The sequence below is a fragment of the Protopterus annectens genome, chromosome 3.part1 (genome assembly GCF_019279795.1).
Source record: "Protopterus annectens isolate FY-2018-M chromosome 3.part1, PAN1.0, whole genome shotgun sequence".
NCBI classification, from domain to species: Eukaryota; Metazoa; Chordata; order Ceratodontiformes; family Protopteridae; genus Protopterus; species Protopterus annectens.
This window is the reverse complement of record NC_056732.1, coordinates 1,681,410,545-1,681,434,614: the sequence shown is the minus strand read 5'-3', so window position 1 is coordinate 1,681,434,614 and position 24,070 is coordinate 1,681,410,545. Positions and strand designations below refer to the sequence as shown.

The 24,070-nt window shown below is 43.0% G+C and overlaps 1 long non-coding RNA gene across 1 annotated transcript in view; it reads right to left on the bottom strand.

The window, feature by feature from the left end:
• Window positions 1-6,067: 6,067 nt before the first annotated feature.
• Window positions 6,068-24,070, bottom strand: part of LOC122798619 — a 130,255-nt gene continuing 112,252 nt past the window's right edge. Inside the window, exon 2 of the long non-coding RNA XR_006364286.1 lies at window positions 6,068-7,000. This is a non-coding gene — a long non-coding RNA (uncharacterized LOC122798619). The remainder of the gene's footprint in view (window positions 7,001-24,070) is intronic.

The window sequence follows — 24,070 nt, the reverse complement described above, 5'->3', positions numbered from 1 at the left end:
TGTTCTTACCCTTCAGTTATCTTTACATTAGAACCTTAAATTGCAGTTTTCACATGTTTAAGTATCAACAGTTTCTTTTTTCTGTTTTGAGACAATTTCTGCTGAAAGGTTCCTGCTGTTGCTGGCTTGTGGAATTAGGATGTGTGTTGCATGCTATTGAACATTAGCATTGAACAAGTTAGTGGTTTTGATTTGTTTAGCCCCAGACGAAAGTTTAGGCTGCTGGCTGGCTGCTTATGAGCCTACCGGTTGGTTTCGTGAGTGGCAAAATACCTGAACAAGCATGAAAGGATGCAGCCCCTGTTCAGCATGATGTCTGGATGTTAACGGTTATTATAAGGCTGAGGAGGTAAAGAAGGAAGCAAAGAAAAGATAAGAAGTAAAAAGAAGTTGCAAAGATTCTTAACAAGTCCTTGCAAGTCCAGCCTCCCAAATTTTTTTCTTTTCCCCACCCTCCAAACACAATCTTTCCCCACCTCTATATAGACGCCTCAGGGGAGATATAGAGGCTCAGGCCTCCTACAGATCAGGCTCAGGCCTCTACAGATCTAGACAGAAGGGGAGAAGCTTTCTCAAACCCAAGGAGAAGACAGATCTCACTCCCAGCAGACTTCTCTCCCTTCTCTGTTGGGTTTCATCCCCTCCGACCAAAACTTTCTCCCTTCTCTCAAATTTTCCTCTTTTACCAAAAAAAATGTGACATACGCAGACCCAGAAAGGTTACAGACTCATTCTCTGCCAGTGGCCCAGCCTTCCCCACCACCTACAAAACCAAGGCTCACAGATCCAGGGCTTAAAGTGCTACGTGCTTTAACTAGCTTTACCCCTAGAGAACCTGTTCCCACATAGAGAGATGTTTTAGTTTTAGAGAGACTTTTAGGTTTCCCAAGAAAAAAAAAACTCCTTTGAGACTATATTTTGACTTCTCTCAATCTCCTACACTGATTTGGAAACCATTCTTCAAAATTCATAAACACTTCAACAACTTTCCAACCAATTCAGATCATTTAATGCCGGATGGTAACATTTTAAAAAGAGGCTTACTTACAACACATCAAGATAACACAAACAGAAAATAATACAATCTATTCAAGGCAGGCTTACCTACTTCCTCTTCTCTGCTCCTTGTAATTCAGCTGAATCGTCATAGCTTTTTTTAAGCCTGTCTTGGCCCCTAGCAGTAGTTTATTGCACACTTCTTCAGATTATCACTTGATCCCCCTGACTGTCATGCATAAAGACCTTGTACAGACAGTAACACCATCTACTAAGACTTTAAGAAGACATGTTCAACATCTTGATCTTGATTTCTCAACTTAATGTGATTCTCTGTTTCCTTTCCATTCCTTCTTCTTAAAAGCAGATCTTTTTCCTGACTTTTTGACAGCAGCTTTCAATCACAGGGAAGAGAAAGCACAATTTCTCAACTCAAATGCCCCACCGCATTGCAGCACATTTGCTCACACAACCTGTTGGCTGCATCCTGTCAGCTCTCTGCGCGAGGCTTGCAGACTGTGGGCTCCAATGTCAGGCAACTGTCCCCTACATTGCCAAAGAGGATTCAATGATTCCACTGACTCAGATGTCTCCAGAAGTATGGTCCCTGGTCCAGGGCGCAGTGTTCCAAGGAACTTAAGGCAAGCCCTTTCGCCTGCTAAGGAACTCCTTTATCATAAACTACCTCAGATCAATTATGCGAGACTTGGCTACCTTCAAATGCCTCAAACTCTCATCTGGACAAAACACCACTTTCTATGAAAATACCACCATATGCAGTGGATTAAACAACCAAATGTTCTTCTGTTAAATTTTCTTTTAATTGCTACGGACTCCATGGGACTGAGCCTGAAACCAAAGTTGCGTGCAGACCAAAAGAGCTGGGGGGCATCACTACTAAGCAGGACCAGACTTGCTTACACCACAGTAATGGCACCCATGGTGAATCTGTACATTCAGGCACTGCAGGCTTGATTACTTGCCTTCCTCTTGTAGAAAACAGCCCAAGCACCTTCATTGGATCTTGAATCTGACTCTGATCCCAAGTTATAAACAAAGTCATTTGCAAGACAGCTTCAGCAAGAGATAGATCAGTTTGGGATCCATCCAGTATTCATGGTGCTCATTTTTGCACCACCAGAGTTTGCCAAGATTTGCATCAGATCATCCTGTTATCCTTCAGGATATGCTTTCAGGATCTTTCCTCTTCAGGAAGAGGTTGCCTTCCAATACAGCTTCCCTCCTCTTCCTCTATAGACAAACCCCAAGGAGATCATTCTAAATAGCCTCAAACCTCGCTCCTTGCTTAATTCTCCCGGAATGCACCTTTCCTTGCTACCTCCACTGCTACTGTCCCCTCATTCTACTGTCCTTTCATCAGGGTCAGGTATTACTGCCTCTTTCAAGACACTGTCTGCTAGCTTTCTCAGTGTGGTAACTCTCCTGTTCTTCTCCTGTGTCCCAGTATTACCAAAGTGAAGCTATTCGTTCTAGTCTTTCGCCCAGCTCAAGGTTGATGTTCTTTGGCAGCTCCCTTGGATGGATAGGGCCTGTATCTCAGATTAAATGTCTCCTCGCTCATTTTATTTCTTTGCATCTCAGCTCTGACCCTCAATCCTTCCTGATCAAACATCAAATCATTCTTCTCTCATATTTCCTTATTCTAGTTTGTGATCTTTCCATCACTTTTGCTTCATTATTTTGCACAATTTTATTGTCATTTCCTCCTATTTTCTCCCAAATCTTCTCCTGAACCTTTTTCCTCCTCCCTAAGAGTCTAAGAAAAAAGCTTACCTGCCTCCAAGACCTCCTTGGTCTCCTGCACCATATCTTGATCTCAAGTACATCTTGTCTCCTTACTCCTGACTTGCCTCATAGGGAACTCATGCTCATCTTTTTAAGGGATGAAGCTTTCTTTTTTGGCCTTGACTGGCCTTTGAGGACCAATCCTACTTACAAGTCAGCCCTTTTTATTTAACCAGTTCTTCCCCTAGACTATTCACCAGGGTACCTTTTTCCCTTTTACAACCCATCCCACTTTTTTGCCTAAGGTAGTTTCTAGAGTGGCTCCTTCAAACTATGTATCTTTGGCCCTAAACCTAAAATTTTGGTGAAAATTTGATCAATGTTTTTTTTACAAGCTTCCAGTTACAAACTTAAAGCTATTTCTAAGGGAGACATAAAAGTTTCAGATTGCCAGATTTCACATTTATCCATCTACTTCTCTAAAGTCTCCTAATTCCAGGCAATTGTCAGGATTCACTTCTTTTCTAAGATATCCTAATCTCTGCCTTCTTATTACTCAAGCAGCCTAAGGACAGTCTGATATTGCCACTGTCAGGACTCAATGCTACTAGAGCAGCCCCTAGATAGCAGCCCCTTCTTGGGAATGTCTATTCCAGGCTTGCCTCTCTTACAGTCTCCTTGAGCTCTTCTCTTCTGTTAACCTTCCTCCTCTGTCTAGCTTTTTGCCTAAATCTTTTGCAAACCTCCTCCTACCTTGTCCTTCTAGCTACTCTTCTAGTGTAGTTGTGTATGCCTTGTTCTCCTCCAGATTCTTCTCGAAAGTGTATCTCTACCCTGCAGTCTTTTGTTCCAGTGTTGAGCCACCTCTTGACATACCTGGCTTAAGATACCTCCTTTACACTACAGTACGGGAGTGTTTCCCTTTCCCAGACCCTTTTGGTTCGTTTTAGTCTTCTACTGTTTCTGCCTTTTTTCCTATCTGGGCTTCCGGTACTTTCTGTATTTACTTTTTTGATACAGGCTACCTTTGACTACAGATGAATGCTCTGACAGGAGGCAAGGCTTCTGGCCGATGGCGCCGGCTGTCGCAGGAGTGTTGATATTTTGGCGCCGCAACAGTGAGCTCACTCAACATTTATACTTTATGGTACAACTATGGCTGCTTGCTTCACTCAAACGTGCAGCTCAGTGCTACTTTTGGCTTCATCTACAACATTCAGGAACCCTTGGTAGTTACTGAAGATATTCTGTCTGTCTAACCCACTTTGAATCTGCTAATATTGATGCAGTACAGCTGTATGAGGGATTAAACACTCACATTATTCCAAAGGGATTATCGGTGCTGGATGTCAATGTAATAAAGCGCGTATTAGTGAAGTTATTCCCACAGGTAGTGGTAGCGCTGCACATTTTGTTGACACTGCTAATGACGGTTGCATCTGGGGAGAGAAGCTTCTCCAAACTACAACAGAAGTACTATGTGACAAGATAGACTTGTGGGCTTGGCTTGGATTTCAATTGATCTGGTATCTTGCCAGACTATGGTGATTTGCTATAATTGATTTGCTCAGTGCAAGGCACGATAAGTGCAGCTTTAGTAAGTAGCTAGGTAGGGAATGAATAGTGTGCAAATTATGCATGATTTCACATCTGATTTACCGAGTAGTCAATATTTTACAGTGTCAGGCATAATTGTGCAGTATGCCACAGTTTCTGTAGGGAAGCAGTACAGCAAAGTTGATAGGAAGCTTCAGAGTACTGTCGCTTGTGCACTATTCTCTACTACTGTGACTAGCTGAGCTGAATGGCTATAACAAAGTTGAACCCTGCTTTTGCATCTGCTAATGTTTCGGGGAATTGGTTATGGCTATGCTTGTGTAGACCCTAGGGCCGATTTAGGTTCATCGTGTAAAGGTGCAATTTGCATAATGCCAATAGGGTCAGTGCCAGTCTTTAATCAATTACCAGACAATGATAAACCATCTTTCACAGGAACTGTGCCAACTGAAATTTCTTTTTTAAGACTGCAGTAGACATGACAGTTTGTACAAGTGTAGCATTTCACTGCGAAACATTGCATATAGAAATGTACATCAAATGGCAGCAGGGGAATAAAACCAAACTATTACAATGTCTGAAGCATGAAATGAACCAGCTACATGAATGTGTCATGAAATTACTCAAGTGGACCTGACAGTTTGGCAAGTTAAACATTTAACAGTCACACATTACATAGAAATGTCTAGTAGCCAGCAATGAAATAAAATCTGACAATATTTCAATGTCTTTAACATGAACTGTGCCTAACCTTTTCAAAATTACTCAAGCAGACCGGACACTTTTTGTTCACTTTACACATTTATTGTAAAGTATTGCATATAGAAATGCATGAATAGCAGCAGATAAAATGCGACAAATTTTAATGTCTAACATGAAGTGCACCAACTGAAATCTCATGTCAACTTAAGTGGACCTGACAGTTTGTACAAGTTTAACACTTTACTGTTGAACACTTCATTTAAAATGTACATCTAATAGCCAGCAAAGGAATACTTGAATGACAATTGTTGATGTCTTTCAAATGAAGGGTGTCAACTCAAGTGGACCTCACATTTCATTGTCAAACATGGCATATAGAAATGTACATCTAATGGCAGCAGTGGAATAAAACCTGACTACAATGACTGAAGCATGAACTGGACCAGCTACATGAATGCCTTGAAGTTACTCATGTGGACCTGACACTTTGCAAGTTAAACATTTAACTGTCAAACATTGCATATAGAAATGTCTAGTTTTTATTTATTTATTTTATTTATTTTACATTTGTTAACCGGGCTAGTCCAACTGGATACATGTCCATTTTCAGTGGAGGCCCGAGGAGAAAAGCTCCGCTATCAATACATGGTAACAAAAAGTATATACACAATACATAAGGCATTTCAAGCACAAAAAGTATATACACAATATATAAGGCATTTCAAGCACAAAAATACTTAAGGCATTTAAACCACAATATGAGGAAGTACAGAAAGGAATAGGAGATAAAGCTGTTACTTAAGTACTGGAATGGGTAGTATGAAACAGCATTAAATAAGATGTTTAAAAGTTAGCAATAGAATGTAGAGAAGAGTATAGTTGCTAGATAAGAGAGAGCATTTCAAGTAGAAATGAAAACACTGAAAAAGTGGAGCTGGGAGTAAGTTTAAAGGATGCCGGTCTAGTAGCCAGCAATTAAATAAAATCTGACAATATTTCAATGTCTTTAGCATTAATTGTGCCAACTGAAACCCAATGTTTTAAATCAAGCAGACTGGACAGTTTGTACAAGTGAAACACTTTTTATTGTTTAAGACTGCAGACAGAAATGTAAATCTGGTAGCCAGCAAAGGAATAATTAAATGACAATTTCCGATGTCTGTCACATGAAGTGTGACAAAGTGCACCTGGCAGTTTATACAAGTGTCAAACATTGCATATAGAACTGTACATGTAATGGAACAGCAATGGAATAAAGTCATCTGACAATACTGAAATTTCTTGAGTATGAACTGTATAAAGTAAATGTCTAGTAGCCAGCAATGAAATAAAATCTGACAATATTTCAATGTCTTTAGCTCTTTCACATGAAGTGACAATTCAAGTGCACCTGGCAGTTTATACAAGTGTCAAACATTGCATATAGAACTGTACATGTAATGGGACAGCAATGGAATAAAGTCATCTGACAATATTGAAATTTCTTGGTATGAACTGTATAAAGTAAATGTCTAGTAGCCAGCAATGAAATGAAATCTGGCAATATTTCAATGTCTTTAGCATTAATTGTGCCAACTGAAACTGTTTTCAAATTAGTCAACCAGACCTGACAGTTTGTACAAGTGCAAAATGTTACTGTCAAGATTGCATATAAAAATGTACTTGACAAGTAATGGAATAAATCATTTGACAATATCACTGTCTCGTCTTAAATATGTCTACAAATCGCTTGAGTGGACCCGATAGCTGAAAGTAGTACACTGCTGTTATTTAAAACTGAATTTATAGGTACCACATCCATCTGTAACCAATAATGGATAAGAAACATTGCCAATACAATAATGAGAAATCCGCTTGCTGTTAAGTTGTATGCAAAGTTCAAGACGTCAGTGACTGTAGTAACACTGCTTTCCTTTTTGGCCTCTGGGTCAGCATACAGCTGCAGCACCACCACATCACAATGTGTAGCTGTTTGAAGTATGTAGTCTTGATGGCTGACCTGTGAAGAGCATGAAGCACATCAGGGTATATAGTAATGTGTTAATGTAGAGTTGATGCTACATCAGGGTATATAGTAGTATTAATCTAGAGTTGCTGCTACACTGACCAAACGAGAACTTCTACACAAACATCAATGCACCTTGCAAAAAAAGTTAATACTGTCTCATGACTGTAGATGAATGCTAAACTTGCAACAGATCAACCAGGTTTAAGGATAATTCAGCCTTCAGCTGCAGTCAACTACACTACAAGGTGTCTTACAGTATGACTTGGATTTTCATGCATTTAAACATTGGAAGGAGTGTTTTGTGGGAGTGACCCATTTGTGGGCGTGGCTCAAATAGGGTGGGTGTGACTCAAACAGGGGTGTTCCTTGTGTTCTGTGTGGGTGGGGCTTAAGGGGCACCAGAGCAGTAGTTCGCCTAGGGTGCCGTTTCAGCTAAGGCCGGCCCTGGTTCCATGTAGAGTGTTCATCTCGCCTTTGTTCTTACACACGGGTTCGGAGCCGATCCTCGGCTCCGAATCGGCTGAATTGCAAAGCTCTGAATCTCAGAGAAGCTTGAGACCAGCCCATATCCCACAATCCTCCCTGCCATTACTCAGATCTAGTTTGCAAGCAAACCAGACGAAAGGATCCAACACCTGCGGTGCTAGAAGCATACACTCTCTTCAGCCATTCAGAGACACTCTCTCACCATAGCAATAACTAATGGTCTAAGCATATATCCCATGACAGATGGGACCATATACCCCACAAAGGGTCAAGACACGTTGATCAGACTCTAATCCTACCAGTTCTTCCAAACACATGGGGGGGAAAGGGAGGGAATGTAAGAACAAAGGCGAGATGAACACTCTACATGGAACGTTATGGTAAGGACATAACTTCTTTATGTAAGAGTGTTCAATCTCGCCATTTGTTCTTACACACGGGTAGCGTCCCTAGCTCCGTGACCCCGAGTGACTCATGGAAGAACGTTCCTAAGCACAGTGGAACCAAATGATGTCCTATCCTTGGAGACCTTGTCCACTCTATAATGAGTGATGAAAGTATGTGGTTTAGACCATGTGGCTGCTGCACAAATAGTGTCCAAAGGCAAGCGAGCCGCATGAGCTAAGGAGGTGGAAACGGATCTGGTAGAATGGGCCTTAGGTTTGTTTGGTAAGGATTGGTTTGATTTAGAGTATACAAATGTTATACAGTCAGCAAGCCATTTAGATAGTGTACGTTTAGTAATTGCCATGCCCTTTTTATTGTCTGCAAAAGCTACGAAGAGTTGATCCGTTTTTCTGAAAGCTTTGGTCCTGTCTAAATAAAATCTTAGCTGCCTGTGAACATTCAACTTGTGCAACATATACTCCAGTTTGTTAGTATGTTTTTTGAAAAGGTAGGGAGTTCTATAGACTGGTTAATATTTGTAACTGAACATACTTTTGGAAGGAAAGATGGATTTGTACGCAAAGAAACCCTGTCTGGGTGGAATATCAGGTAAGGTGGTCTGACCGATAATGCCTGCAGCTCTGAGACTCTACGAGCTGAGGTCACGGCGACGAGAAACAGTCTTCCACGACAAGAACTTTAGGAGGCATGACGAAGCAGGTTCAAAAGGTGGCTACATGAGTTGGGACAGCAGCAAAATCAGGTTCCATGGAAAGGAAGGTTTTCTGACAGGCGATCTAAGATGGAAGGTTCCTTTACAAAGCCTGTGAGACATAATGGAAGAACCTCCCTCACCAATATGGAAGTTTGATATGGCCGCCAACTGTACTCTTAGAGTGGAAGTAGAAGCTCCTTCGTGAAAAAGGATGGATAAGAATTCTAAAATTTTATGTAAAGGAGCTACCAAGGGATCTAAGTTTTGACTAGATGCCCAATATACAAAGCGTTTCCACTTACTCGTATAGAGCTTAGTAGTAGAGGCTTTATGAGAAGCAACTAGGATGTGTTGATCTGACGGAAGGAGTAGACGAGACCTGGCTAGACAGGGAAGCGAAGCAGCCAAGCTGCTAGTTTGAGGGACTGTAGAGACGGGTGAGGAACTCCCGACGACTGTGTCAGCAGGTCTGGCACTGGGTCCAGAATCCACGGTTCCTCTATTTGATGAGCTCGAAGAAAGGGAAACCATATTTGACGAGGCCAGAATGGGGCTATGAGTATTATAGTCCTTTCCAGGCTCCTGGCTTTCTGTAGAAATCTGGGAATCAATGGAGTCGGTGGGAATGCATATAGGAGACCTGGGGGCCAATCGTGTATCAGTGCGTCCCTGGGGACATCCCCCGGAAGGGGTAGAAGGGCAAAGTAGCTTCTGCATTTTGCATTCAATGGGGAAGCAAACAGATCGCAGCAAGGTTGGCCCCATTTGCGGAAGATATTTTCCGCCGTCTGTGATTTCAGGGACCACTCGTGAGGTAACAGGATGGCTCTGCTCAACCTGTCCGCAATGACGTTGGATGACCCCGGGATGTGTGTTGCTATCAGAGAGCGACCCGTGGACTCTGCCCATTGCCAAATTCTCATGGCCTCTCTGCATAACGGGTAAGACCTGGTTCCCCCTTGCTTGTTTATGTACCAGACTATAGACATGTTGTCTGTCTGAACTGCTACTGTCCCTAGAGGTAAGAGGGCTTGGAAGTGCTGCAACGCTAGGAACACCGCCCTCAACTCCAGAACATTTATATGTAGAGTGTACTCCGTGCTGGACCATTCTCCTTGGACTGTTCTTCCCTGAAAAAGGCCCCCCCACCCTATCAGGGAAGCGTCCGTGGTTATTGTGGCTGTTGGAATGGGTAGAACGAACGGATGACCCACAGTGAGGTTCTGGTCGCGCACCCACCATGAGAGGTCCCGTCTGCAAGATTCTGTTATCCTGATCTCGTGCGTTAGGGGTAGGTGTTGGAACGACCACTGCACAAAGAGCAGCCATTGAAGAACCCTCATGTGTAACCTTCCCATAGGGACTGCAATTAATGCGGCTGCCATCAGTCCCAACACTTTTAACACCAGTTTGGCCGGGGCTTTCTTGCTGACTAGAAGAAGTAGGACCTGCTGTTTATGCGTTGAAGCTCTTACTGGGGAGAGTTTTAGTAGTGTCGATCGTGTATTTAGATCTGCTCCGATGAAGGAAATACACTGTTAGGGCGATAAGCAAGACTTTTCGAAGTTTATGGATATCCCTAAGTGGGAACAAAGGCCGACTGTATAGTCTCTGGCTTGCAAAAGTCGACGCTCGGTGGTGGCGGTGAGGAGCCAGTCGTCCAGATAGGAAAACACCCGGAATCCTTGTCGTCTCAAGTGAGCCGCAACTACTGCCATGCATTTGGTGAATACCCTGGGGGCTGAGGTGAGTCCAAAGGGCAGAGCTCGAAACTGAAAGTGACTGGCCCCCAGCCGGAAGCGCAGGTGATCTTTGGACGGTCTGGCCATTTTGATATGGTAGTACGCGTCTTTGAGATCTATAGAGCACATCCAATCGTCCTTCTGTAAGAATGGAAGGATCGATTGAAGCGTGACCATCTGGAACTTTTCCTTCTTCACGAAGTTGTTGAGATGGCTGAGATCTAAGATCGGTCTCCAGTCCCCTGTCTTTTTTGGAACTAAAAAGAACCTGGAATAAGTTCCAAATCCTCTTTGGTCCACCGGGACTGGTTGGATGACTCTGTTTTCGAGCAGCTTTGAAATTTCTACAGCTGCTAGTTTTCACAGACGGGGTGGCATGTCTGGAAATTTTGTTTGTAGAGGTGGTGTTGAAATGAAGGGGATTGTGTATCCTCTGGTCATAATGCTTTTTACCCAAGAATCTGAAGTAATGTTTAGCCAGGCCAGTGGGTATAAAGCTAAGCGACCCGACTGCATCCAGAGCAGGACAGCCGGGCCTCCGTTCAGGAGTGCTGGAAAGGCTTCCCAGGTATGGAATCCCTGTCGCCTTGGTTATGCGGACCCCCTCTGCCGCCGGGGTGGCGTCTTCCATTTCTACCCCCTCCTCTGCCTCTGGAGGGGGTATCACTCTGTGTGGTCTGGACAGATCCCAGATTCTTACGGAACCACATTTTCGGAACCACATTTTTCCGCCTTGTTGCCCTTTGGGGTACAGTCTAGTAGGAGCGGAAAAACGGACCCCGACAGCAGACAGGGTCTTTCCCTCTTGCTTGCACCGAGTGAGAGTCTCCTTAACCTTGGGCCCGAAAAGTGTGGCACCATCAAAAGTGGCATTGGCAAAGGAAGACTTGAAGGCTTTCGCAAAGGAGCACAGCCGCATCCATGATTGTCTTCGAAGAGCAATCGCTGAAGCTGCAGCTCTACTCGATCCCTCGGCTGCATACGAGATGAGCCTCATGGATGAGTTTACTATGGATGTAAGGGTGTTAAGTTGTGCTGTTACCTTATCTGAAACAGCAGCATCTGTGTTACCCTGGAGGGTATCTGTCAGCTCCTTGATGAGATCCCTCTGTAAACGTGTGAAATGGGTCAGGTAGTTTAGCGAACGCATGGAAAAAGTCGCTGAACTAAAAATGTGCTTCCCATATCTGTCCATAGTCCTAGAATCATTATTAGGAGGATGAACAGATGAGGAAGACTCAGACATCTCCTTTTTCGTGGCTGCCGCCACCAACATAGCGTCGACAGGGACTCCCTTGGTGAGATAAGATTTATCTTGGGGGGCAGTGATGAACTTGTTTGGGTTTCCTAGGTACTGGTTCCACTGTGTCAGGTGTCTCCCACGCCCTTCGAGCAATCAAATCCATTAATTCATCAAAGGGCGGGGTCACCCAGGAGGTAGAAGGTTGAGCCCCAAAAGCCTTCAGCAGCATGACTCGTCCTCAGAGGGGGCTAGGGACTGCCAATCACCCCTCTGTTTCAAGATCTCCAGAATGTCTGCAAATGACACACCCTCCAAGGGTGATTTGGGGGACCCCTCTGCCTCATCCAAGTCAGTGTCAGACGTTAGAGATTCCTGTGGGGAATCTATGTGCCTCCTCTTGCACAACCGTTTCCTTGGGACCTCATCAGAGGGGGCTTCTGGTGAGGCCTCCAAGGAACAGGGGGAACCCTTTGTGGGTGGCTGAGGCAATTGGGCTCGACGCTTGGGATGGATCGTGGGAGCAGAAATAGAAAGTGGCCCTTTTGGGGAAGGAGAAGATTCCCCTGATGATGTAGTTGTCTGTGCAGACAATACTTTCCTCATAAGGTCAAAGGCCCCTGAATCCCTGGCTAAGGGCTCCCCCAGTTCCGAAGAACACGGAAGCATTCCAGAACCAGGTGCCGTGGGCTCCGACCCCAAGGATGGGGCCGAACCAGACTGTGCCGAGGCCCCGAGAGGGAGAGTCGGCACAGACAGGTCGGTACGACTCTCGGTCCCGGAACCGAGCAAAGACAGTCGGCTCCGCGACTCCCCTAACGGTTCTGAAGGAGTCAAAGTCAAAGGTGTTGATCGTGCAATGGACGGTTTCAGCACCGAGGGCTCCACTATCAGGTCATCTTCTCCTGGCTCCGAGATCTGGATGGGTCTCGAAGGAGGACCCGTTGGAGATATGGGGAGGCCTTCTAGTTTCGACACCAACTGGGAGGAAACTGCAATTAACTTGGAAAGGGCCATGTTCTCCATGAGTTTCTGCAAGACACGATCCACATCTTGTGTCAGACAAGGGTCTGGAAGAACGGGTCGAAGGAGCCGAAGATGGCACCGACCGAAGAATGGACGGTGGTGGCAGTTCCGACACCGGTTCCAAGATCTGGGGCTCAGTAAAAGATAAATGTTCGACGCTCAGCCCCGAGATCTGTGGAACCGGCGAACGAACCCGAGAAGATTAACTCGGAGCCAATGACATGGGCTCCGACATCTTCGACCCCTTCGAGGATTTAGAAGCCTGATCCGACTTGCCCAAAGCCTCTTGAAAGGCCGGCTTCAACAATCCTCTGTCAATAAGCTTCCTGCATCTATCTGTCATGACCCCCCCCCCGCTAAAGGAATGACAAATAGAGCAATCCTCTTGGAGATGGAGAGAGCCAAGACAGTAGACACAGGAAGCATGATGGTCAGTAATGGACATTTTCTGTCCACACTGACATCTTTTAAAACCAGATTTGGCTTTTTCTGACATTGTACAGTTACAATGACAATAACTATAATAACAGGAAATAAATTACTAACCCTAGCAATATATGTATATAAAACTCTCAGAAAAAAAAACACACCCAAGAAAAAAGGTTAGGCCACAAGGGTGCCTGAAGAAAAATGGGTATATATATATATATATATATATATATATATATATATATATATATATCACACACACACACACACACACAGCACTTCTACAATAACTACTAACTATAAGGAAGTATCAACAAGAAAAAAATTTGAATTCTTATCTGAAGAAATCAACAACAACTCAAGTTTCTATCTGGTCCGAGCTCTCCTCGATCCGATCTGTTGCCGTGGCAAACTAGATCTGAGTAATGGCAGAGAGGATTGTGGGATATGGGCTGGTCTCGAGCTTCTCTGAGATTCAGAGCTTTGCAATTCGGCCAACTCGGAGCCGAGGATCGGCTCCGAACCCGTGTGTAAGAACAAACGGCGAGATTGAACACTCTTACATGCCTCTTAAGTCTAGAGTTACCAACCAGGCATCCTTGCCTAGCATAGGCAGCATCTGTTGTAGAGTCAGCATCTTGAATTTTGGAATGTCCAGGAATGTATTTAGAATGCATAAGTCCAGAATTGGACACCATGATTTGTCTTTTCTAGGTACCAGGAAAAGTCTTGCACAAAAAACTTGTCCATTTTCTGGTACTGGATGAATAGCCCCCATATTCATGAGGGACATAACTTGTTTCTGGGCCTCTGCCCACTGATTTGGAGGCAGATCTGGCCATCCGTTTGGAATTGGCAACATGTGGAAATGAAATCTGTATCCCTGGGATACTATATTTAAAACCCACTTGTCCTGGGTAATTAGATGCCAATTTTGTGCATGAAGTGCTAGTTTTCCCCCAAGGGGCTGCCAAAAGATAAGTACTTTGAGATGGCAGGGAAAAGTCATTGAGACTGTTTACCGTAGGGAGGTGCCTTGCTACTTCCAGATTAGGAGGTGGAGGCACCCCACTGTTTTGTTCTGTAAGTTCCTTGTGACTGAAACCTGGAGCCTTTGGAATGTCTGGGTTTGCCCGAGTGGCTCTTGTGGGTACTGGAAAGGACCAATTTTTAGAAGGCCAGTGCCTACTGAACCTGGGTGGCTGCACTTGTAGGAAATCTTTTAGAGTTTGCATAGATTTAGCTTTGTCTTCCATCTTTTTCAAAACTTCTTCTGCCTTATTACCAAATAGACTGTCCTGTTGTAAGGGAGCATCCAACAATTTTGTTTTAACATGATCAGGCAGATTTTGCTCCTTGAGTCAAGCATGCCTTCTTATCACAGATCCAGTTACAGCGGCCCTGCAAGAGGCCTCCAAGGAATCAAAACCACATTGCAAAGTATGCTTTCCAACTTGTTCAGCTGAATGTAATAAATCCTGTTAACTCTATTTTCCACATGGTCAGAAATCAACATCATTTTCTGTTTAAGTAAGCCCATGACATGCTGCTGATATTTAAGCATATGAAATTGACATGTAATGACTGCAACAGTGAAACACAAACAACATCAACTTGGAGTAGTACTACAATACGTGAAGAATGGCCATCCTGTGGAGAGATTCACAGAGTTCATTGCCTGTGAATCTGTGACTGGAGAGGAGATCTGCAATACGTTGGTCACATGCCTAACAAAGTTAATGTTGAATCTTGAGCACTGCAAAGCTCAGGAGTACGATGGTGATGGAAACATGGCTGGATCACAGAAAGGCTGTGCAGCTTTGTTTCAAGCAAAAGTACCACAAGATATGTTTTTCCATTGTGCTAGCCACCAGTTGAACCTTGTACTTTCAAAGGCTTGCCAAGTTCCAGAAGTACGAACAATGTTAAATATAGTGAAGGAAGTTGGTTTGTTTTTCAAATACTCCCCAAAAAGGCAAAGATGTCTAGAGGAATCAGTGCAACACATGAATTTACAGCAAAATGCAAGTGGCAAAAAACCTATAGAAAAACAAAAGCTTAAGTTGCTGTGTGAGACCAGATGGGTGGAGAGACATACAGCCTTTGATGAGTTCTATCATATGTATGAAGCACTCATTCACTGTTTAGACAATATTATGAATAACAGAGGGCCACATTGGGGTGGAAAAACTTTGACAGATGCCAGTGGACTTTACAATTCAATTACTAAGTCTTAGTTTATTGTTTCCTTCCAGTCAGCAAGGTTCTTGTTTGGCTTTACTAAGCCCCTTAGCAAACTTCTGCAAGGATCGTCTCAAGACATACTGTATGCATATGAGCAATGAGCTGCAGGCTGTTCGTGCAAACATTGAGAATGAGTTTAGGAATAGCTTCAGAGATATGTCAGAAATGGGGAGCTTCTGCAGTAATACTGAATTACCCCTTCCACGTGTCTGTAGCAAACAGACTATGAGGAACAATGTGGCTACTAGAGACTTCAGAAGATTACTGGCGAAGAACAATTTTTATTCCCTTTCTGGATCACTTCATTCATGAACTGTCCAGATGATTCACTACAATGGCATCAACAGCTATTCAAGGACTCTCACTAATTCCATCAAACTTGAACAACTTAACATTAGATAGAGAGTTTTCACTTAATTTTTTGACTTGCCTTCACCGACAATATTCCACCAAGAGCTCAGACTGCAGGACATGGGAGGCTTTATCAGACAATTCTGCACTGACAAATGATTTGAAGCAGACCTATTCGCAAACAAATGTCAAAATGTTCCCAAACATTTCCTTTGTATTAAATACACTCTTGCTCACTCCAGTCACAACTGCTGGAGTAGAGAGGGCTAATTCAGCCTTAAAATTGATAAAGTCTGAACTCCGGAGTACCATGGGGCAAGAGCGCCTTAACAGTTTAGTGTTGCTGTTCCTGCATCCTGGATCCCACATCCCACACTCCTACCTCTGTAATCAATTTATTTGCCAGAAAGACAAGAAGAGAAATGTTTAATTAAGAATTAAACAGTAGTATGGTAGTAGTAAGCAGTGACACACATATTGTATGGGATTACAGAAACACAGAGGCCATCCTCAAATGCTTAGTGTTGTTACACTCACTGACACTATACAGTATGGTGGTATGGAACATAGAGGCCCATCACACTATTAGTGTATTTGTCACAAAAAATTCTGTTACTTTCTTCCCGGTCATGTATAGTTTTCTTTACATATCTTTAGATAAAATAATTGATTAACTAAGTCAGACTATTAAGATGGAGAAGTACTACCAGGAGAGTAGTCATTACCTCCCCAGGCAACATAGAAAGTAAGAAGTACCAGTAGTCAGAGTCATCCCTCTATCATCATAGATCATCCACACCACAGGCAACATAGAAATTCATGGAAAACACAGAAGAGAAGTCAGACCACACCATCACAGAAGTACATCTACCCCAGGCAAATATATTCACAGGCAACATAAATAGTAAGCCAAACCATCATAAAATCAATTCATCACTGGCACCATCATAAATTCTTCACTCACTCTGCATCAGACCAGTCAAGTACTACCATCACCAGTCAAGTCAGTAGTACCATCAATAAAAGTCAAGTCTACTACAGGAGCAAGAACAAACCAGTAGTACCAGTCAGTACCAAGGCAACTATCACAAAAAGTACCAGGCAACATAGAACATCATAGAATCCAGGAAGTACCAGGGTAGAAAGTTAGAAGATAGAAGTACCATCAGATGCACAGACATTCATAGAAGAGAAGTCACCTACAAAGTCGGTGAAGTCATATCATAGCCATCACAGTAGTCCCCCAGGCAGCACATACCAGAAAGTCCACCACTCCCCAGTACATCATAGAAAGTGTCCCACCATCCACTCCACTCAGTACTATCATGATATATCACCATCAAGTCAGTCAGTCATACAATCATATCACCCACCCAACCTCACCAGAAGCAGCATGCCAAGTAGTGTACCGCGAGATAGTATGAGGCATGGCAATATTAGTATGGACAGAGTAAAAAGGATTACAGTAGAATACATAAAGATAATTTAAATAGATCTAAAAAGAAATAAGAAAAAGAAAAGAAAGACTATGGTAGAGGGGGCTGAGGCAAAAGAGAGGTTACTTCCCTCTTGTCCCTGTTTAGTGACCAAAAATATTACCTGTAGGAAATGTCTGAGAAGTATTGAAATAATTAAAATAATGCCATGGTGTTATAGCTGAGAAAAATAGTTATTTCTGTATCTAATATATTAATGTATGCCATAGAGGATTATGTCTCTTAAATAATTATGAATAATAGCTTTTAAGCTCAAACAAAACAAAAAAACAAGTTTATTTCTTTATTAAGTAAAGTTCTGTGTTAAGATCCTTTGTGGCAAGTGTGTGGGCCTTGATGTTTGTCCCGAAAATGTCCCACTTTGGCCATTTGAAAAGGTGGCAACCCTAGGAAAGAAGGGTCTCTAAAGATGAGAGCAGGGTACATTATGTAAAACCTTAATGTAGAGTTTGATAGATGATAGCAAGAGAAGTTCAGCAGGGATGTATAAATGAGAAATGCAAAGAAATGGAAGAAGAAACAAAAGTGCAGATGATGTTCAGGAACATGAGCTGTATTAAGGGAAACTCCAGATAGAAATGGACATGACTGAAGAAAATGGAGACACAAACACAAACAGAAGAGAGAAAAAGAAGAAGAAGAGTAGTCACAGTACCAGAGAACTCAGTCGCTAAAGACAACAATATATTGAAAGCTTTCTCAATAAAGGCTGAACCATCAGTGAATTGTTTAAAATCTGGCAAAATGATAATGTAATACTGTGCATTGATAAGTGCAAGCAGCTGTGGAAAAACAAGTAGCAATTGTATTGGAAATTATCAGCTTATATTCAAGTCCCAAAAATGGTAATTACTACAGAGACTATTCCAATTATAAAACACAGTTGTAGAAAGTACTGCATTCTCCAAATTAGAACTATTTCCACAGTGCTGAAGTTGCAGTGACTGCAGTCCAAGCTCAGTGAAAGTTCAACAGGACAGAAGTTCACTGTCAAAGACCACGAGTTGGAAGAAGAAATTACTCAAATTCAGATGGCCATGAACTTAGAAAACATTGAACTAAAAACAATTCAAGTTTCATTGAACATCGACTTGAGAAAGAAGACAACCAGCATTTTTGAACTCCTGGAGACCAGCATTGCCACCCCCTCCTTCACTCACTCCAGAATTTGTTAAAAGGAGAGAAAAGGTACAGTAGGGCTTTTGTTAAAGAAAATTAGTTGTGTTTAAACCCAGAGAAAGAACAGCAAACAATCCAAAAACATAATGGTCAGCTAAGGAAAGTTATGAGTTTAGTTTGTTATTTGGTACATCAGTTAAATGAAGCTTTTATTATCCTAACATGTGTCTGTGGTATATATTTTATGTTTCATAACAACAAAGTAGATTTCACTGTGGTTATTTCCACCTTCAGTGGGATTCTTTACAAGTTTATAACAGTCCATATGCCCACTATGCCATGGAAGGAGAATGTGAGTTGTTAAGGTCAACAAAAATTTTCCAGGCATGCACTGAAAATAGATGTGCTGTGCAGGAATTACTTTTTTCTGCTACCACATCCACAGTAAAATCATGTGTAACTGAATGTAAAATGATGTATTTCCAGATGTGATGTCAGAGCTTCTTAAGGTGATCTTATCACAACCACCAAACCAAGTGTCCCACTTTCTTGCTTCCACCCTGGTAACCAACTAATCAGACTGCACCCCCCCCCCTTCCGCAAATTCCTGAATCTGCCACTGAGTTTACTCACCATTACTAGGCTATGTCAGACAATGCAGACATCCACACACATTTCTGTACGTAACAGGGATGTATACATAAATGTAGCTGTGTGTGTGTGTGTATGATATGTATATGTGATCTGTAGATATATGGCGGAGTCTATGTATCATTTTAATATTATATATATATATATATATATATATATATATATATATATATATATATATAGCTATATATATGTATCAGTATATATCTATTTAACACTACAATACAATAGATATGCATGTGACAGATACTGACAGAATGATATGTATAAGTATATGTCTGTATGCATAGACATTTATACATAACAGGTCATTTCAATGAAGGGCCAACAGAATTGCACTCGTTTTTACTAAGTGTACGGGCATGTTCAGTGGGACTGTCAGTAGTTATAATACGACTCCAGGCCACACCTACCTATATTCCTGTCCAGGATTTTGTATGTTACAGACATTAACATCCACCCTTGCTTTTGTAGTATTGCACTATACTTCAAAAATCCACAGCATTCCCCAGATGTCTGCAGTACTAAATATGTGACTGAGATGGTAATGTTACACCACCAACAGACTGACAGTCTGCATACCTCTCAACTATCCTGATTTTCTCAGAATCTCCAGAGTTTTCCCTCATACGTTTGGTCTGCTCCACACACATTTGTGGCCCTCTGGTGCTTCATTGAATGCTGACATCAATACATTCTACTAACTACAGACAATTGTGTATCAGACTTTATATCCATCAGAAAAAATGTACTACTGCAACATATTTACTTCCAGCAGCTGTCTAGGTTTATGTGACTAATATTTAAACTCTGCCCATATGTTTGGGCCTTTGTCCCCCCAGTCTTTCTGTCCAGATTTCTTGCACCAAGAGGTTGGGGGGTATGATATTCTGTGAAAACACCAACGTACTACTACCTCACATGCAAAAGATGTCAGTAATTCCAGATTAGAACCATCAATACCGTCACCCATGCTAGCTTTCCTAATCCTCTGAGCCACACAGGTCATTAGACAGAAAGGGGTCATCCATCACACAATCAATAGCATACATATATACATCATTATCCTGTGTGAAGAAAGAGAGACAGTGTGTGAGCGCTATGTTACAGCCCTGGAAATAGCCTAGTCCACTGCTATACCACAGCTGATTTTCTGTTAAAGTGGTTATAACTGTTGTGTTGGGGATGGGGGAGCAACAGCACACAATTATCTTGGTTGGGTAGGCAGTAGTCCAAATATCATGTGTGCCCACTGTTTAACATCTCCCTTGCCTAATGTCATAAATATTCCAACCATTGGGACTAGTGAAATTAAGGAACACATACTATTGGACTGGGTATCAGTTGTCCCATGTGGATGTTAACTCTGACCAAACAGCCCACTATAGTTCCTTGCATAACAGCAGATACACACATACAATACCTTATTATAGTAATCCTTACAGTTAGTGTGTAGGTTACAGACTTACCTTGAGAATGCAACAGTTAATAGAACTGTAGTTCAGGGCTGACTGTGTGATGCAAGCGGTACGCATCCAATACATGGACAGGTACAGGTTGTGTGGGTTGCCTGGCATCAGCTATTTTAATATATGTGAGTAGGAGTAAGGTGTCAGTCCCTGAGGCCCTAAGTTGTCAATGAATGTGCTGCGCATTGTCTCTTAGCCAATGTCAAGGTGTACTGGGCATGCCTGCATCTGTCTACAGAGACATCATCAGGGGGCTCCTCCTCTGAGTCATCCTGTGAGTGTGGCTATGGTGACGTAGGCTTTGGTGGGGGGCTGTGTATCCCTTCCCTATGCTGATCCTGCTGCAGCTGCTTCCACAGGATCATACTGTGTAGCATGGCACATACTGTGAGCATATGTGCACATGTGGCTGAAGAGTACTGCAGGGCTCCACCAGATATATCGAGGCACTGGAACTACGATTTCAGCAATCCAAACACATGCTCTATGTGTACGTGTGCCTCATTATGGTGTTCTTCAGTGGGTGTGCGTGCATTTCTGATGGGTGTCATCATCCACGGTTCCAGTGCGTAGCCAGCATCCCCAAATAAATGGTCGAGTGGGATGTCCCCCTTGCAAACATCTGGTACAGCTGTGATGCGTGCCAGATATGGGAGTAGTGATAGCTGCCAGCACACACATTCATAATAATTCCATGGGCATTGCACACATCCTGGCAGTTGGAGTAGTACCCCTTGCAGATGACGTAGATTTTATCCTCCTCATTGGCTGGTACCTTATGTGTACCTGAGTGCAATCCTTGGCACCTAGTACCTCAGGATAGTGTGCAACACAGCAGAAGTGTTGCATATTGCTGGCCCTCGCTTCAGGAGTGAGGGGGAAATATATGTGCTCACTGGCATGTGGTAGCATGGCATCCAGGAAATGGTGGAGTACCCTGGATGCTGATGCCTGTGAGATCTCCATCATGCCCCCAACAGTTGGTCTTTGGAAGGTACCTGTGGTTATTATCCTAAGGGCTACACATACCTTAAGGTTACCCTGGGCCTTAACACTTCTCTGCCTAGGCCTCCTGTCAGCAGCAGCAGCACTGACTTCACCATCTAACACACACAAATGTAGCAGACCTGCAGCAGCCCCTAGCATTCTTTCAGTTAAAATTCTCATATCTGTACTCCAATGGTGCAGAGTATGGGGGAAAAAATCAGATTGTAGGTTGTATGCATACTTTATAGTGCTCTACTACAGGTGCTGCCTGCATGATTGGCTATCTATGATGCATTGCACCTGTTTAATATATCAGTGACATCACTTAATGGCCCTAGTTTAAGTTAAGCAAGGATCAACAACACATCATTGGCCTTTTAGATGCTCTGAGCACTGTGAAGCACCATGCAAAAGCACATCTCATATGTAAACAATGTTTAGCAGTCAGTGCACATCCCACTCAGACCTGCACACGCAGCACAGTGTCTCGCTGTGCAAACAGGAGCAGCTATGCTCCAATCAGCTCAGAACTTAGTAGACACACCCTCTCCTGATGTCAAATACCTCCCTCTGTGGACACCAACATGGTTCTCTGCCTACACGTAGGGGATCTGCGGACACGATTACCCCATTATCCCATTCAGTAACTCCATCTCATTTACACAGGGATCACAAAGTACAGTTTTGTACCTACCATAAATGTAGATGTTCGAGTGTATATACTGCTGCAGTCATCACACTTGGGTTATCCTGCCGTCAGGTGGTCCCGCAGTCGGCCGAATCCCAAAGTCTTGGTCCGGCGTTGGTTGTCATCGCTTCTTCCTTGACGTCAGTGCGACAGGGGGATAAAAGAGGCAGCCGAAGCCATTTTCTTCAGTTTTTCTTGCCCCAGATGTCAGGTGCCCCCAACTAAGAAGGCAATACAAATAACTATGCAAAAATACCTTAGTAGATAAACAATAGTACTAGCTGTTAGCAAATACACCACATAGACATGCATCCAATAGACTGATGTACATGGAGTTATAACTAACACCCTGGTATGTAGAGGGGATGGTGGGAGGGTAACCTAGACTGCAGCAGTATATACACTCGAACATCTACATTTATGGCAGATACAAAACTGTCCTATGTTCATCGTGTTATACTGCTGCAGTCATCACACTTGGGTTGAATCCCAAAGCTATGGATGGGTGGCTGGTACTAAACTGGGTTAGGTGAAGCTAGGATGCCCTGCAGAACTGCAGTGGCAAAACCAGCTCTGGTTTTTGAGTATAACGGAAGGTGGTAGTGCTTGGTAAAGGTGTGCACTGAACTCCAAGTAGCTGCCTCCAGAATGTCCTTGGTTGGAACCCCCCTAAGAAAGGCTGCTGAGGTTGCAGTAGCCCTAGTAGAATGGGACCTAATATTAACAGGCACTGCTTTCCCATGGTGCGAGTAGCAAAAGCGGATACAATGTGCTATCCATTTGGAGATGGTCTGTTTTGAAATAGCCTTTCCTTGTAAACCTGCAGCATAGGATACAAAGAGTTGGTCAGTTTTTCTGAAGGTCTTTGTCTTATTCAAATAGTAATGTAGCTGTCTGTGAATGTCCAAAGAGTGAAGGAGTCTTTCTCCTTTATTCTGGGGGTTTGGATAAAAGGTGGGTAAATGAATGGTCTGATTCAAAGCCACACTGGATACTAATGTTGGCATAAAGGTAGGGTTAGTTCGTAAAGAGACTGTCCTGATGGAAAATGATGAAAGGTTCCACTGCCATAAGTGCCTGTAGTTTTGAGACCCTGCATGCTGAGGTGATAGCCAGCAACAGAGCTGTTTTCCATGACAAGTATTGTAGTTCTGCTGAGAAGGCTGGTTCAAAAGGAGGCAGTGTTAATTTTTCTAAAGCGAAGTTGAGGTCCCAAGCTGGCGTGGGGGGTTTTCTGGGGGGTCTTATATTCTTAGCCCCTCTGAGAAACTGCCTTAGTAAAGGGTGTGAGAATATGGGAGGATCCGTATTATACTGAGCTGAAATGGCTGAAGCATGGATCTTAATGGATGAAAAAGAAAGGCCTTTGTGTAGCATCTCAGTTAAGTATTGCAGTATTTGAGTAATGTTTGGTATCCAAGGATTTTGGCCTTTAGCCTGGTTCCATGCACAAAATCTTTTCCATTTGTCTGAGTAAGTTTTTCTGGTGCTGGGCCTCCTGGCCTGCAAAATGACATTCAGGACATCCTTTGAGAGAAGTGCTGATTGATAATTCAAGGTATTCTCCATGCAGCTAAATTTAAAGTCTTGAGCTGACGGTGAAGGATCTGAGAGTTTTGCCAAGTCAACAGAAGTGGGAATTGAGGTAAGATCCATGGAGGGCTGCGAGTCAAGGTCCTTAGTAATGGGTACCAGTGCTGACGTGGCCAGTCTGGAGCAATGAGGATCATTCGTGGTCTCTCTGATCTGACTTTCAGTAATACCTTGGTCAAGAGAGGTAGTGGTGGGAAGGCATAGACTGTCAATGCTGTCCAACTGAATGATAGGGCGTCCACTTTCGAGGCTAGGGAATGATAAGTCCTTGTGCAAAATTTCTGTAGTTGGCAATTGTTGGGGGAGGCAAATAGATCTATATCTAGGCGTCCCCACCTTTGAATTATCATTGAAAATACTTGTGGGTGTAGTCTCCACTCGTGAGGATCTGCCAAATTTCTGCTTAATTCGTCTGCCAATATGTTTTCCTTTCCTGGC